Source organism: Halichoerus grypus, chromosome 2, assembly GCF_964656455.1.
Source record: "Halichoerus grypus chromosome 2, mHalGry1.hap1.1, whole genome shotgun sequence".
NCBI lineage: Eukaryota > Metazoa > Chordata > Mammalia > Carnivora > Phocidae > Halichoerus > Halichoerus grypus.
Genome location: NC_135713.1, coordinates 201,223,293 through 201,239,931, shown reverse-complemented (window position 1 = coordinate 201,239,931; position 16,639 = coordinate 201,223,293). Strand labels below are relative to the sequence as shown.

Sequence of the window (16,639 nt, the reverse complement as noted above, 5' to 3'; positions counted from 1 at the left end):
GGGTTAATAGTTCTCAGACTGCTATACATGTTTGTTGGAACTGAGCAAGTAAGTAAATGGACCATGGATGGTAGGAACCCAGCTTCTCACTGTTGGAGTGGGCTTTTCAGATAAGCAAAAGGAGGAGGGTAGAATGATCCACGTGGTAATGGATTAGAGTTGGAAATATCAGTATGAACTCATGTTTAGCTTAATATAGATACAAATATATAGAAACATTTATAAATTGTGTGTGTGTGTGCGCGCAAACATGGTTTAGTAATATACATATGTTTCCTTGCTCTGTCTGTTGAGAGGATTTAGAATTAACATTGCCACACTGCCAATGAGCACACTGAACGCCCTTTGTTTCTGGTCCTATTCTCCAGTAAGAAGAACCAGGGTCCTAAGAGAAATGGCTTATCCCGGGGCTGAGGCAGGAAATATCCAAGATGAGCCTGGAGCATGTGTAGTGCCAGAAAGTAAGGGAATGCCTAAACTACAAACCAATAAAACAAAACAAAAACCAAAACATACACAAAGTGATGAGGGTATGTCAAAGGAACACAGGAACCAAAATGAAAGAGCTCTCAATGGTCAAAGCTGAAACAATTTGAGCAAGAAAATAAATAATGTGGTATTGGATTATAAACCAAAGTATAAAATAAATATCCATGAGTCCATACTGATGTAAATAAATGATTGAATAAATAAGTAGTTGGGGAAGACCATTCTCTGTGCAGAAGAATTTCAAATAACTTAGATAGATATTCTACCATCAAGGAGATAGGACCTAGTGACTTCCCTCCAAAGAGCATAGTCAGGAAAGGAGAGGAGAGAGGGGACTTCACAGTGGAGAAGCCTGATGGACTACCTCAGCCAGGAGGTCAAGGTCAGTATCAGCAGCAATAAAACATGTCGAGAGCATGTAGCCTTGAGATGAGATGATGAGGATGGCATTTCACCTCCATGGTCTTCTTTCCCCAAACTCATAACTCTGGGCTTACCAGGAAAACAACGTCAGACAAATAAAACTGCAGGGAGATTCTACAAAATATCTGACGGGTACTCCTCAAAACTGCCAACATCGGGAAAAACAAGGGAAGCTTGAAAATGTTGCAGCCAAGAAGCATGTGAGGAGACATGGTGACTACATGTGATATATCCTGGCTGAGAAATTGGCACAGAAAAAAGGACATCAGGAAGGACTAAGGACTTCTGAAAAATGTATGGGTTTCAATTAATAATAATGCATCAATATTGGTTCAATAAACCGTAGTAATGGAAGGTGTTCATGATAGGGGAAATGGGGTGGGGTATATGGGAACTTGCCATACCAACCCCACAGCTTTTCTGTGAATTGAAAATGATTTTAGAATAAAACTCCCCGAAAAAGACCCGAGGAAATTCTTGCCTTTGAGATTAAACTCAAGGTCATGGACACTGATGTGGAGTCATCATAAAATACTGAGAACAGATTTGATATTGAACTGTGAACAGAATAAGGGAACGAAGTGAATGTAGTTGATATCCAAGGAACTATGTCAGCTCACCTGAGCTCCGTGAAAGTAACAGCTCATCAGTCTCTTTAGCTGCCACGTCCTCAGCAGGCGAGGGGATGGGTTGCTTGGGAGTCCCAGGGGAGCTGCAACTTTAAATATGGTGTTCAGAGAAGATGGTGCTAAGAAGGTGACATTTAAGTAAAAATCTGAAGGACAGAATAAGCCAGGTATCTTTGGTGGGGTAGCAAGAGGGGGACTGAGCTTGATACCATAGAAATAATATTTTTGTTCATCTAATCATCCCAGGATAAAAAAAAAAAAAAGGCCATAATGGATTTAAACAATGAATAAGTGTTCTGCTGTATGGAAATGACCATACCTGTAATAGAATTTGATGAAGGGAAATGTCATTGGGGGTTGGAGAAATTCAACAAGGCTTTGGGGAAAGCTGAGTTTGCACTGGGATGGGAGGAATGGGAAGGGAGTGGGGAGAAAGATGCATACCGCACAGGAGGACGTAGCAAGAAGGCATGACGCAGAAGGCAACGGGACAGGACACACCTTGGGGGATGCGGGAAGTCAGGCTGCCAGTGTGGGAAGGGGAAAGATGAGAAAGGGGAGTTGAGAGTCAGGGAAAGTTCTCGATTCTGGTATATGTAGCATCAGCGTGGTGTCCAGGGAATGTTGTCTTGACAGGAGGAGACGGAAGGATTGAAGGAGGAAGATGAGAAGACCAGGGTCTTTCTAGGGTGTGTGGATGAAGGATGCTGGGCAATTTTCGGGCGGTGGTGGTGAGCATGGAGAGGGAATGGCAAGTGGGGGATTAAGTATTGAACTGGGCCAGGGAGCATCAGAGAGCTGATGGAGAGGGAGGGGCCGGAGGGGAGGCCGGGGCTTCTGCGAAAGGCTCTTAGAATTGGCAAGAGGAGGCAGCACCTGGCTGGCTCGGTTGGTAGAGCCTGCGACTCTTGATCTCAGGGTCGTGAGTTCAAGCCCCATGTTGGGCGTGGATCCTACTTAAAAAATAAAAGGTAAATTTTAAAAAATTGGCAAGAGGAGGACAATGGCAATAAATCCGCTCCATCTTTGGAATTGATAAGAAAGCCTGTGGGCTGCTCACCTAATGCAGGCGCTCCTGAGGTCAGTGGGCCAACCTCATCATCCGATTGAATTGATTGGTTGTTGTCACTGAAGAGAATCGGAAGAAAGCTGGGTGTCTGCACCGTAATAGTTATGATCCTTCTAGCCCTATATAAACCTCGTACTGTTCTGAGTATTCTGTATCAGTGGTTCTCAACTGGGAGCGATTTTGCCCCCCAGGGGACATGTGACAATGTCCAGAGAATTTTTGATGGTCACAGCTTGGGGGAGGGGTGCTCCTGGCATGTAGCAGGTAGAAGCCAGGGATATAGCTGAACACACAGCGCACAGGACAGACCCGCATGATAAACACTCATCTAGTCCACAGCGTTGATGGTGCTGAGCTTGAGAAAGCTTGCTCTCTGTAGAAGGAAAATCCCTAGGCTCTCATGACCTGGACAAAAGGATGGTCTCTTTCTCATTCTAGAGGTGAAGTTGAGACTCAGAGGGAGCCAATGGCTCTCCACTAGGTAGGGCACTGTCCCCTAAGGGATATTTGGAATGTGTGGGACGATTTGGGGGACCCTTTGGGAGGGTGTTGCTTGCAACGTGTAGGTGGGTGGGTTCTAGGGATGCTGAGTGTCTTATGATGCATGGACATTCCTGCCAATACCCTCCTCATGGAGAAAGCTCCGGAATCCACGTGCCCAAGGTCAAATGGCTGTTGGGGGGTGGGGCACGGCAGAGCCAGGCTTGGAACTTCGGCCTGAGCACCTACCTCTTCCTCCTCCGGGATATGTTTCCTTGGATCAGGAGAACTCACAACTCCATGAGCACCACCCCCCACCAACCATGAGCAGAACTCTTCCCAAGAGGACTCTCCTTTGGCCAAGATGCTCCAGATTCCCCAGCCATCTATCACTAATATCACAGACTACCTAACGTCCTTGTTTGCTCACCTGTAAAGAGGAGGAAACAATAGCACGAGGATGAAAGGAAATTGTCATCAGAGAACCAGGAGCGGAGAGCCCAGCACCTTTCAAAACCACATGGCAGTCGTCCACAACTTCAGGTCCACAAGTGTCCTCTGCAGGGCATCGGGGAAGACCTGGGGAAACATAATAATCACTAGAGACCTGCCGTGGAGTGTAAGCTGTTGTTGGTGAGCGGCTCTGGTTCCTGGGCTGCCATAACGAACCCTAGGTCAGGGGGCTGAGACAACAGGAACGTGATGCCTCACAGTTCTGGAGGCTGGGAATCCGCTATCCAGCTGTCCGCAGGGTTGGTTCCTTCTGAGGATGAATGGGAACCTTCTATCAGAAATCACTGCCCTCTTTAGCCCATGCAATTCCTCTCTGTACCATGCTGAGACACGCGTGCGCGGAGGGTCCAGCGTTGAAGGAAGCCTAGAATCTGGCCCCTCCGTGGCCAAGTGCAGCCCCAGAGCAAAGCAACAGTGCTGGAAAGAGAGCCCTTCCAGAAGACTGACCTCGAGGAGAGAAACCAGAACTGCGTGGACCCATTTACTGCCACCCCTGAACCTCACGCCAGGGAGCTCATGCATGTGGCAAGAAGCCGATCCATCCATTCTTTTGTGCCTTTGAGTTAGGTTTCCCTTTGCAGCGTTAGCCAATGCCATACATAGTGGCGGCATGCAAATAGTTTTGCATTGGGTGTTGCTCGCGGAAAGTGGAGAATCACATTTGGTTAAGTCCAGTCTGCACCCTGATTAATCCCAGCTCCCTTTTTGCTTTCACATGGTACCTCTCACCCTTATCATTTCCTGCTTTGGGATGCCCTTGCTCTCTATCCCCAGGTTTCTGTTGTTCCATAGCAATGAATTACTCACTGCTGTTATCTCATGCAAATAAGCAGGGACAGGTTGAGGGATAGCTGGTGGGAGGCACCTGGGCAAACTTCCCTGTTCCCTGGGCTCTGCGCTCAGCAGCTACCATGCGGGTGGCAAAGGGGATAAAGAGAGGAGTCGAAGGCCAGGGCAGAGCCCTGGTGTGGTCAGCCTGGGCTGTTTCTGCACAGCTCGTGGAAGTCAGGAGCTGCTAGCCCCCGAGAGAGCAAGAACCTGCTTCCGTGACCATCCAGAGCCATCCCTTCCGAGGTGACCCGGGGATGCTGCGCCCCTGCCATTTCCCGCCCCTCAGGAGGACCGTCCCAAGTCCCTCTTGGCCCTGGCTGCCTCCTGACCTCATGCCCACCCTTCCCCTCCCTGGGCTTTAGCCGCAGGCCCGTACCGTTCTGCTGCCCCGAGTGCTCTTCCCCTAGAAGGGCCCAGGGCTGGGCACCGTCTGTTCGAATGTTCTCTCCCCAGGGAGGCCCTCCCCGTCGACTTTGTGCACCATGGCATCTCACCAGCTCACCATCACTTGCCGTGGCCTATTCTGCTTTTCCTCCTAGCCCTTTGTACCACTCACCTTACTTCTCTCCGCGTTGTCTGCTGGCAGCATGCCCCAGAGGCCTTGACCTCCGTCTCTCTGGTCACCACTGGGACTGGCCCGGAGGAGGCCCGCTGTGCCGATTTGAAGAATGGACAACTAGACTGCGCTCTCCCATTTATGAGGCTCTTTCTTTCTTTTTCTTTTTCTTTTTAAGATTTTATTTATTTATTTGAGAGAAAGAGAGGGAGAAAGAGCGGGGGAGTGGGAGAGGGAGAAGCAGGCTCCCCGCTGAGCAGGGAGCCCGATGCGGGGCTTGATCCCAGGACCCTGGGATCATGACCTGAGCTGAAGGCAGACGCTTAACCGACTGAGCCACCCAGACGCCCCTATGAGGCACTTTCAATAGGACATGTCATTTGTCCCTCACAGTGGCCCTGCGAGGTGTGCACAGTAGGAGGGATGAAGACCTTTGTGTAGACGAGGAGCACATGGGTAGAGGGTCTCTTGGTCTGAAGGGTCGGTCAGCCCAGAGTTTGAATCCCGGGGCGGTGCAGCCCAAGAGAAACTATATGACCTTCCATGGAAGGCAGGGATGAGTCCACTTTTGGTCTCATAAGTTGTTGGCAGATTAACTGAGATTTTTTTTTTTTTTTTTTTTTTTTTTTTTACTGAGACCTTGAAGGTGAGGTGCTTAGCGTCTTGCTGACCCAGAAAGCCCTCCAAGTGGCGAGTTATTCTTACTATCGCTGCGGTGGTGGTTATTTGTGCTCTCCTGGCTAGTGTCCTGTAGCTGTTGAGGCAGAGTGGCGGTGAGACATTAGATCCCGTGACTTTTCCTCTGACACCAGTTCTACCGCCCACAGAGGGGTCCCCGCGGCGGCGGCGGCGGCAGGTGTGGACTGGGTCAGAGCAAGCAGGGGACTCATGGGTCTCACCTGCACGTGTCCCACCCGGCTTCACGACGTCTCTTTCCCATCAGATTCCATAAATATGCTTCTGTCTTGTTCTAGACTTGTCCATCATAAGTCTCCTTTATTTCCTCATTTCCTGCTGCATTTTGAATCATCACTCTTTCTTCTCTGATCAGATTGAGTTGGTCATATCATCTTTATAACACATTTTTATATAACACAGCCAGCGACTGTGCCAAGGTGTCTTGAACCCAGCGCGGGGCAATCCAAAAGGGAGGCTCATGCTTCTGCAGTAGACTGCTGGGGAGGGCTCAGTCCGAGTGCTGGGTGTCTCAGGCTGGTGGTGATGCTTTCTCTGAGCTTTGAAGCTTTGGTGTCAGCAGAGAAATATGCTCTCATTGACTTCATTTTGTATTTCCCAGCTTTTCTTGGTAAGTTTTACAATTTACATTTTAAACTGTGCCTCTAGATGGCTGGAGCCCCTATAATCTGTCTTAGCAACTGCTTTGGGGAACAAAGGGGGGCACTGATAAAAGATACTCTGGTTCCTGCTCCCACTTCCGAGGCACCATCTTGACTTTGTTTTGCCTCATTGCTGGGCATTCACATCTGAGTTTTCTGCAACTCTGTAGCTAATATTTTAGAAAAATCACCATGTTGTATTTTTATACGATTTGGAACAGTTTTCTGAGATTTCACTGTACATTGGTGTAAAGTTCTTTTTCCGGAGGAGTGCATCTCCAGCTTCTACAATAAATGTCATCAGGGAAATATGACTTGATCCTTAAGACTGTGCTTAGGGGAGCCTTTCCAGGAAAGGGAGATGCTATAAGTGAGATATTCCTATCATGGCCCGGGAGTGATTTGGACAGATCGTGTTGCATTCTGATTTTATTATAGCATTTATTTATTCACTTAATAAATATCTGTTGTGTACTTATTATATGCTAGGCATTAGGCATATACCAGGGAACAAAAAAGCAAAGCTGGTGCCCTTATGAGGTTTATGTGCAGTGAGGGAGACAGATAATAAATACATTTGAACCATTCATGTCAGAAAGTGATACACTGAGAAAAAGAAATAAGGCAGGGTAAGAAACCACAGGGCTGCCCCAAGTAGAATGGCCGGGGAGCCTCCCCAGAGGGACACAAGAGGGCAGAGACTTAATGAAGTATGGGAGCAAGCCATTGGCATGTCTGCAGGAAGAAGAACACTCCAGACAGAGGGAATAGAAAGTGCCAAGTCCCTGAGGCAGGAACATTCTTAGCATGTTTAAGAATCGGCCAGAAGACCGGCTAGAGTGGAGTGAATGAGGCAAAAGTCATGTGGTATGTGTTCAGAAAAGTAGGTAGGGACCAGATCACATGAGGTCTTAATGGTCAGAGAAAGGAGGATGGATGTTATTGTCATTTTAAAATACATTTGTTCATCTGTTTTCTGTATGGACTCTGCACTCCTGGAGAGGAAAGAAGGGAATATGGCTTCTTTGTTTTGCATTTTTGGCATCTGGGGACAGAGTGAGTGTTCAGTAAATATATGTTAAGGGGTCTCTTATGCTTCAGTGTTAAAATCCAAGTGGGAATAACTTCTCTTCATGGTTTGTCTCCTTTTGGCCCATGAGCTCGGAGGAAGGGTGTGGCTGCCACCAACAGAGGAATCCAGAATGTCTTTAGGATGCAGCCTATATGGCAGAATCTCCTATCACCGCTGCCCATTCTTCACCATTCTTTCCCTGAAACTGGCAATAAACACAGACAGCCCTCTGAGTGTTCTCCACACGCTAGGCACCCGGTGGGGTGTGTGTCTGTGTGGACCCCGGGGGCAGAGAGTCCCATTGATCAGGATGGAGAATAAGAACGACAGTCCACTTTGTATCGGTTTCCAGCAGTTTTTTTTTTAAAATGATTTCACTTATTTATTTGAGACAGAGAGAGAGAGAGAGGGAGAGAGAGCACGAGCAGGGGTGGGGAGGGGCAGAAGGAGAGGGAGAAGCAGACTCCCTGCTGAGCAAGGACCCTAATGCAGGGCTCGATCCCAGGACCTGAGCCGAAAGCAGACGCTTCACCGACTGAGCCACCCAGGCGCCCCCGTTTCCAGCCAGTTTTTAAAGGACTTTTACTGACATTGTCCAATCGGCTGCTAATGGGAGTGAGTGTGTGGTGGAGGTGGGAGGTGCGGTAGGGGGTGTGTGGGGTTGAAATCTGGGAATGAAACTTGCACGCGGGCTGTAGCTTGCATGAACCAACACGAATGGTGGCTGAGAAATCACAACCAGCACCAAGCATTTGCCTTCTCGATTCCTTGAAGGTCCTTTGAAAGCCGGCTGGATTCGGGTGTGGACACTGTCCTTTGCCTGGTGGCACGGGGTACAGATGGGACTCAGCAGGGGAGAGATGGTGGATTTCTCTCCTGAGTGACTCCAAGAGCCAGTTAGTCTCAGCCTCTGACCAGAAACTCAGATTTATTTCTCACTGGCCCGAAGAGAGTTATTTCAAAATCTTCCTCCATTACAAAACTCCCCCGGGGAGCTTGGTTGGCTAAAACTACCACAATCTTGGTTTCTCTGTCTTCGATGCATCTAGAGTTACATGCTGAAAATGAGGGTTTGGGTTCTGGAGGGGTAGGCTCGGGGTCCCTGCCGTCCCTGAAGCTGTCAGCTTGGCCGCCTTGGAAACGGGCGCCCGGCTTCTGCTGCATTCTGGAAGTCCCCGCCCTCTTGTGCGTGTGGGTAAATATTCCCTCTTGGCAGAGAAGCCAGCGCAAACAAACCTCCAGCAAAAGTGTAGGGTTTTTTGTTTGTTTTTACATTTCTACTTTATTTTTTGTGTGTGTGTTTTTGTTTTGCTTTGCATAGCTTTCTCGATAGAATGCTCGATTTTTAACCACAAGTAACTATATTTGAGTCCCAGGAAGTTGGGGAATGTTGGAGCGAAGAAGAACCATCCACATCGGGGAAGCAATGATGTGTCCGCTGCATCCTTTTTTGAATGATGACCAACGTTCGTGCCCGTGTTCACGGGCTGTCCGGCCCTGCACACTATTCCTTATATTCCTTATAGCTTTTAGAACCATCTGAAGATACGATATAGTTACTTGGTGGTTTGTGTGTGCTCCTGGCCCCTTCCCGTCCCCATTAGAATATACATTCCACGAGGACAAGGAGTTTATTTTATTTTGTTCGATGCTTTATTTCCAGTACCTGGAACCAAACCTGTCCGGAGCAGGTTCTCACTAAACATTTCGTGAAAAGACAGACAGATGAGCAGTTGCCAAGCTCTCAGCTGTGGGCCTAAAACCATTCTCTCACGTTTTCTTTGTTTTTCCTCTCCAAACTCTTATCAGCGAGGCGTGGTTATGGTCCCAAGTTTTGGGATGAGCAAACAGCCTTAGAGAAGTGACAGCACAGGGCAGGTGCGTAGTGGAGGGGACCCGAAGGCTGGCGGTGGGACCGCCACTCGGCGGAGGCAGGGGACCCTGAGCGTGAGCGCCTTGTCCAGCCCCACCCCGCTGCCCACCCGCGGAACCCGAGCTCTTCCCCGTGGGATAGAACCGTCTCTCCGTGTAGGGATTGTTCACATACACTCACACACAATTACATGTGCTCACCCCCATGCTCACACATGCTCACCAACTTAAACACTGACACGTTCACTCACACAACCCCTTGCACACCGACACGTTCACACCCATACATGTGCACACGTGCACACTACCGTGTTTGTCTTCACACGTGCGCACCCCCGTACACACTCACCCACAAACACAGTCTCATATTCACGCACGTACACACACGCACACCACCTTTAAGAGTGATCGTGGCCTTCTGGTCTGACTTCTCCTTACCGGGAGCCAAGAAATGGACCCGGATCAGCTACCTTCCCAATTCATATCATAAACAGGAAAAATTACTCCTTTGGGCCTACTGGCTTTAGAAGAACACCTTCAACCTAGTCGAAATGAAATTTCCTCCAGCTAAGCCTCAAAGAGGCCTCGACTAGGGGTTCCCGAATCTGGAAGCTTCGACAACTACCCGGATGCTCGTTAACCAGAACTCTTCCCAGGCCCCAGCCTCAGTTCTGGGCGGGATCCAGAGTCCAGATTTCTCCCCCAAGTGACGCTGGGGCTACCAGCCTGGAGCAAACTGAAGGAGGTCTCCTTAAGGATAGAGCAGGCCGTTGGCGTCCAAGAGAGAAAAGATGCTGAGTTTCACTGACTGCCAAACAAGCCGTGTACCCCTAGAGGACAGGTACGGCTGAGTCACATTTTAGCACTACAAGATCCTCCTTAAATACTTGTTGACGCCATTTGCCATCAGAGGAGGGGACAGTAACCAATTCTGAATCATTGCCCACTCTGTAAGTACACAGGGTTTCTCCCAACTTCGTCTAGACGTTAGCAGCATAAAAATCTATCCCGTGCCTGAGGCTACCTACCGCTACCCCCATTCTGACTTAACTGATTAGGGCTGGGCCCACATCAGTAATTTTTGCAACTTCCCCGGTGATTCTAATATAGTGCTAAGGTTGTGACTGTTCTAGACCTGAAGCCGGCAAACATTTCCTGGGAAGGGCCAGGTTTTGGGGGGGTCACGGGATCTCTGTCACAATAACTCAATTCTGCCATTGTATTGCAAAAATAGCCATAAACAATACATAAACAAGTGGGGGTGGCTGGGTTTCAATAAAACTTTATTTATCAAAACGGGCAGTGGGCCACCTTCGGCCCCCGGGCTATAGTTTGCCAATCCCTGCTCTAGGCTATCCTACCCTCCAAAAATGTGTGGTCAGAATCATCAGAAGGATGTTTTAAAATGCTGATTTCCTGGCCCCCTTTGATGGCCTCCGAAGTCTGGAGGGAGGCCCAGCAATCAGTATTGATCTGAAGCATCTGGGGACTATTCGGAGGTGGGAGCTGATGACTCACACTTAGAAATTACCCGGCAATCATCTGGCTGATCCGCGGAGGCGCTAATCTTTCTCCAAGCTTCCCCCTTGCCAAGGCCTCTCGCTCCAGAGGTGAGGGACCACCTGGTCAGTGTCGCCTTCCTTCTCTCTTCCTTTTGTATTCTTTGTGCTTTTGTCCTTGAAGCCCTTCCCAGACATCAGTTCCTAAGTCACACCTGTGTGAGGGGAGAGGTGTGCCCGGTCTTTCGGCCCCAGAGGGCGGGAGTGGGGAGGAGAGGTAGGTGGGGCCCTCCTGCTGCTGCCTGTGGGGACAGCAGGAGGGTGGTCCCTTCGAGGCTGCTCTGGAGGGCACTTTTCATAGCTCCCCTTGCACCCCCCCCGCCCCCCACAGGCGCGACTTTGGCTCCTTCTGAGTGCAAACTCCGCGCCTCTGCACCCTGCTGGTTATTGCTGGCCTGTTTTCACAGGTGAGGTGACAGGAGCCTCTTCCCAACTTTCTGTTTCAGGATAAGATACTTATCTCCCCGGACTTCTCCAAGCTCCGGGGTGATGGCTCTGTGGAGGTCTCAGCTTCTGCTCGGTTGTTCTTAATTAAATCTGAAATTGACTTGAACAAGAGGGCTTTGGGAGCTTGGTGGGCTGTGGGCCAAGGGCCTGAGCAACTGCCACAGAATAGCACCACCTCCCACGGTCCTGATCCCTGGGACATGTGTACAGATTAGGGAGAAATCCTCCTGCAATGAAGTTATGTTAACTCTTTCACCTGGGTGCTGGATTTCAAAAGCAACCCCAGATCAAGGGCCGAGGATCCAGCTTGGCTTGCCAAATATATGGAGGGGTTATCTGGGGCCACAGGAATCAGGATCCCCCAGAACTCCCAGTGTGATGACTGGGGGCGGGAGGGGGGTCCTCAAGTTCTGAGACACGATTCACCCCACCAACTGTATCTGCCCAACGTTTATTAGAGGGTTTTCCCCTTAAAGTGACCCAAGGAATTGATATATTCAGAACAGAATATTTGGGGCTTGGGGTACCTGGCTGGCTCAGTCAGTTAAGGGTCTGCTTTCGGCTCAGGTCATGATCTCAGGGTCCTGGGATTGAGCCCCACATCGGGCTCCCTGCTCAGTGGGGAGTCTGCTTCTCCTTTGTGCACGTTCTTTCTCTCTCTCTCAAATAAATAAAAACTTTAAAAAAAAAATATTTGGGGCTTAAAGGAAGAGTACAGGGTGCAGAGGTGAGTTTCTAGGAACAAGGACAAGAAGTCTGGGGCTGATTCGGGGTCAGCACTCGGAGGGGAACATTTCCTGGTACGTCCATCTGTGTTGAGCAACAACAGGTGCTGGGGGCACTGGTCATCCATCACACACACAGAAAACAGCAGGGAATCCCAGCCTCACTCCACACACACACACACACACACACACACACACACACACACATGTTTTACATATTCTCTCTTATTGAATCATTACAATAACACGCAGGCTCACCATCATTTCCACTGGAAGATGAAGAAACCAAGGCACAGAGAGGTTAAGTAATTTGCTCCAGGCCAAACAGGTGGTAAGTGATGGAACTGGTGTTGGACTTCAGGTTAGCTTGTGGCCATAAGAACTAAAAAACGTATTAAAGGTGACAGGATCCACCCCCTGGTCACAACTGGATGGCATTTCTAGGGCAGCCCAGCAAGGTCGCACGATGGGCTCTGGAGGGCGTTCAGTGTGCGAGCAGGTTATTAGGGTGACTGAGGACTTGGAGAAGGGCAGTTAATGAATACCTCCACATCCTACCCCTTCCTATAGTTGCAGAGCACTGGTGTGCCCATGCCACCCGAGGGGCAGGTGCAGAGGGAAGTAGCGGCAAACAAAACAGCAAAGTGAAGACAGGTAAGGACCAGCAGGTGCTGAGACTGAGTGTGTTTCCCTCTCCCCGCCGCCCCTGGGGCTACTGATCCCTTCTTTCAGGGCCCTTGCTGACCAGCAGCCTTGCTTTCTCCTCAAGCCTCTTTTGTTTTGCTTCTGTCCCGAAGGAGGGAGATTGGTTAATAGGGGGGGTTAATTGTACTGTGTCCCCCCACCTCAAAATTCTCATGTTGGAGCCCTAACGCCCCATCCCCCAGAAGGTGACCGTATTTGGAGATGGGGTCTCCAAATCAAGTCAAGGTGAGATCACGATAGGATGGGCCCTAACCCAATATGACTGGTGTCCTTATAAAAAGGGGACATTTGGACACAGGGACACACATAGTGGAAAGACAACGTGAAGAGCCACAGGGAGAAGAGAGCCATCTGCAAGGCTAGGAGAGAGGCCCTCAGGGCCCCCAGAAGGAGCTGACCCTGCTGACCCCTTGATTTCAAACTCCCAGCTTCCAGAACTATAAGATGATACACTTGTGTGAAACCACCCAGTCCGTGATACTTACTTACTGCAGCCCCAGCAAACTCAAGCAGTAAGTGATTCATACCCCAGCAGGGCATCAGGGTTCTGACAATTTCATAAGCATTTTAAATTTCAAAAAAGAGAAAAAGGTCAAAGAAAATGCATCGGCAGGGATGGCACCCAGGGCCCTCTGAACGGTGGTGAAGCAAATGCTGGGGTGGGAGCGGGGGTTGCAGATCTCGGCAGGCCTTGGGCTCCCTTTCACTCACTGCCTGATTGCCTTCTGAGAATTTGGTGTCTGGTTAGCTGCTTCGTTTTGGTATCCAAGAAACCGAGCCAGGCTAGCGCCACCACCTTGAGCAAACGGGGCTCCCGAGAGCTGTGACTTCTGGAAACAGAATGTTCCAGCAGGTTAAAAAGCTCCCTGGGGTCACTGTCTCCTCAGTGGCCAAGGGGTCGTGTCCAAGCTCCGTTCGAGCTTCCGTAGCGTGGGGTGTTCGGCGTGGGGCCCCCAGGGAAATCTGGATGTGCACACATAGAGGTGAATAAATCATTGAGGCAAGGTTTGGGAAATCTTTGCTGCTGTCTTTCTCTGTGTTTCTCTGGGACAAGCCGAAGTTGTCTGTTCAGCCTCATGCTGGGGAGACCACCGTGAATGAGTCTGACCTGCTCGCCATCCGTCTAGGAAGGAACAGCCACCGTGACGGCGGATTTTCAGATCTGATGATGGTTCGGGAAGCGGAAGTGTTGGGCCCAGGTCCCCTGCTCTTCACCTGGTGCCTGTGGTCCTTGGTGTGTCTGTTTCCATCAACCTTAGATTATAAATGTTGAGGGCATAGTCACACTGCGGGGATACTTCTTCCCAGAGGCTTTTCGTGCTCCGGGTACTGGGGAGATGGTTCCTGGATTAGGGGGAGGGACCAAGGATGCGCGTTTTTCACAAGAAGACCCCCACCCCAGTGACTGTGATGGTTGAAATGTGTGCACCGCTGTTCGAGTATGTTCTCCTAGGATCAGGGGCCACTTGCTATTTTTCTTTGTATTTCCACAAAATAAAACAGAAGACAGAAAACTGTGAAAAGTGCAACTGGCCATTGTCAGGGAGAAAACAAAATTATTTTGCTGAAACTAACAAGTCAATTAAATATTGGTTGGGTTGAGTTGGATCCCTGCCACCATAGGAATTTTTTTTTTGAGACTTTTTTTTTTTTAGAGCAGTTTTAGGTTCACAGCAAAACTGAGAAGAAGGTACAAAGATTCCCCATATATCCCTGCCCCTCGAATGCACAGCCTCCCTGACTGTTGACACCCCCACCAGAACAGGACGTTTGTTAGAATGGATGAGCCTCCGTGGATGCACCATTATCCCCCAGCATGCCCAGCCTACATGAGAGTTCATTCTTAGTCTCGTACATTCTAGGGGTTGGGACGAAGGTATGAGGACATGTATCTGCCATGACAGTCTCATGCAGAATAATTTTACTGCCCTCCAAACCCGCTGTGCTCCACCTCCTCATCCTTCCCTTCCCTTAACCCCTGGTAACCCCTTGTCCTTTTACTTTCTCCATAGTTTTTCTCTTTCTCTGAATGTCATGGAATTGGGATCATACCATATACATCCTTTTCAGATTGGCTTCTTTCACTGTGTGATATGCATTTAAGGATTCTCCGTGTCTTTTCACAGCTTGATAGCTCATTTCTTTTTAGTACTGAATAATATTCTGTTGTCTGGATGGACCACAGAATATTTTCCTGTTGTTTTTTTTTTAAAGACACCGAGGTAGATGGTATGGTGTTTACATTAGCCGTGGGTCCCTTTTCTTTTTAATAATAAAGAGCCATAAGAGTCTCGAGCTTTACAGTGTTTGATTGAAAAATTTTCCATCACGGATACATGTTTAGTCACTTGGATTCCTTTGATTTTTGTAGGATTGGGAGCTTGTTCATCACAGATCCTGGACTCTAACCTGGACTGAGACACCAAGGTAGGTGAATAATGTCAGCCACAGCAAGGTAGGTGGATAATGCCATCCTGAAGCATGCAGGTGACAAGGGATGGAGAGCTGTGAGGAGGTCAGTGTCCCCCCAGAGACAGAGATGTGGGGGTCATGCCCCAGGTCTTCTGCATTGTCCTTGCACGTTGTATCATCCTAGGGGCCAAAAGAGGTGAAGTCTTGCCAGCCAGCTGGGTTGCTGTGTGTCTTAGGTAACCTTGCTCTCTCTGAGCTTTGGTTTGCTTATCTGCAAAGCAGTGGTACCCGGGTACGGCTCTAAGTCAGACGTTATATGGCGTAACCACACCAAAACCAGGTCAGCACCCTGACCTCCTTGTTCCCATCCAAGCCGCCCCGGTCCATTTATCAGCCTTTATCGAGAACAGCGTGAGACACAGAGTAAGCACTCAGTACATATCTAGAGATGGCTCTGTGGCTCTCGGACCTGACCACTCTTTTTATCTGGCATATTTCTGAAATATCGGAGTAGGTTAGAAAGAAGGAAGCTGGAGACAGTGATATTTTTTTTCCTTAGGGATCCCCCTCCTTTTCCACCAGCCCCATCCAGCTGGGGGCACCCTGGGCCCCCCCGAACCTGGAGCCGATTTCCCTCCCACTTCTTCTGACTCATATCTTTCATCACGTCTCAGGAGCACGGCATCTGTCACTCCCTCTCCTGGGGGACAGGAGGGCCTTGCGCAGACTCAGCTGGAACTCAGCGCGGCCAGGACCAGGCAGAAGCCTGGAGCTATTAGCAATTAGCGTGGGCCCCGTGCACATCTGGGTGAAGGAAGTTTCCTGCTTTCTTAGCCACCTTCTTCCCTTCCCCGTGAAGCATGAATCAGGAAGAAGGAAGCATTCTTGCTTCTTTTCCCTCTCCTCCTTGAGCTGTGACTCTGAAGGACACTACGGATGATTCGCTCTGCTGTGGAGGCTTCTGCATTTTTCACGGGCCGTGCTCTGCAGCGCTGAGCCCGCTCGGGCCCGAGTCTGGAAGTTAGAGCTGCTGCAGTCTCACCTCCCTCCACACCTCCAACCTCTTTTCCAAGAGATTTCCAGGCCCGCTCTTTGCTGAAAACCCAACCAGAACCCTTGCCAGTGGGTTTGGGAGAGGAAAGCTTACTTTAGATGGGCTTCCCAGGGCTTTTCGATAATTACAGCTTGATTCTAAAGCACGAAATGCTTATTATTATAAAACCAATGTGTTTGCTGCCAAGGCGATAGGAAAGACACCACATAAGCCACATTGACACAAGGTTCAGGGAAATCAAGACTTTTTACTGGATTTGAGAGGAAGGCATACCGGTGAAAACAGAAGACTGGGATCGTTAGCCGTGTGTGCAAACTCACGGGTTCGTAGGGAGACAGGAGAGAAAGAAGGAAAGAAACCGAGGAGAGAAACACCTTCGGACTGGAGACAGAGCAGTGACTTTGAGCACCCAGACACAAAGCCAAATAACCATTTGCAAGGGTTCTGGAATATACAGACAGCTGTG

At 49.4% G+C, this 16,639-nt stretch overlaps 1 long non-coding RNA gene across 2 annotated transcripts in view; it reads left to right on the top strand.

Annotated features, from left to right (window-relative positions):
* The first annotated feature begins 377 nt into the window (after window positions 1-377).
* Window positions 378-16,639, top strand: part of LOC144380884 (uncharacterized) — a 97,621-nt gene continuing 81,359 nt past the window's right edge. The window contains exons 1-2 of one of the 2 annotated variants that reach the window (XR_013445186.1): window positions 378-461; window positions 15,079-15,134. This is a non-coding gene — a long non-coding RNA (uncharacterized LOC144380884). The remainder of the gene's footprint in view (window positions 462-15,078; window positions 15,135-16,639) is intronic. The other variant, XR_013445187.1, reaches the window with a different exon arrangement.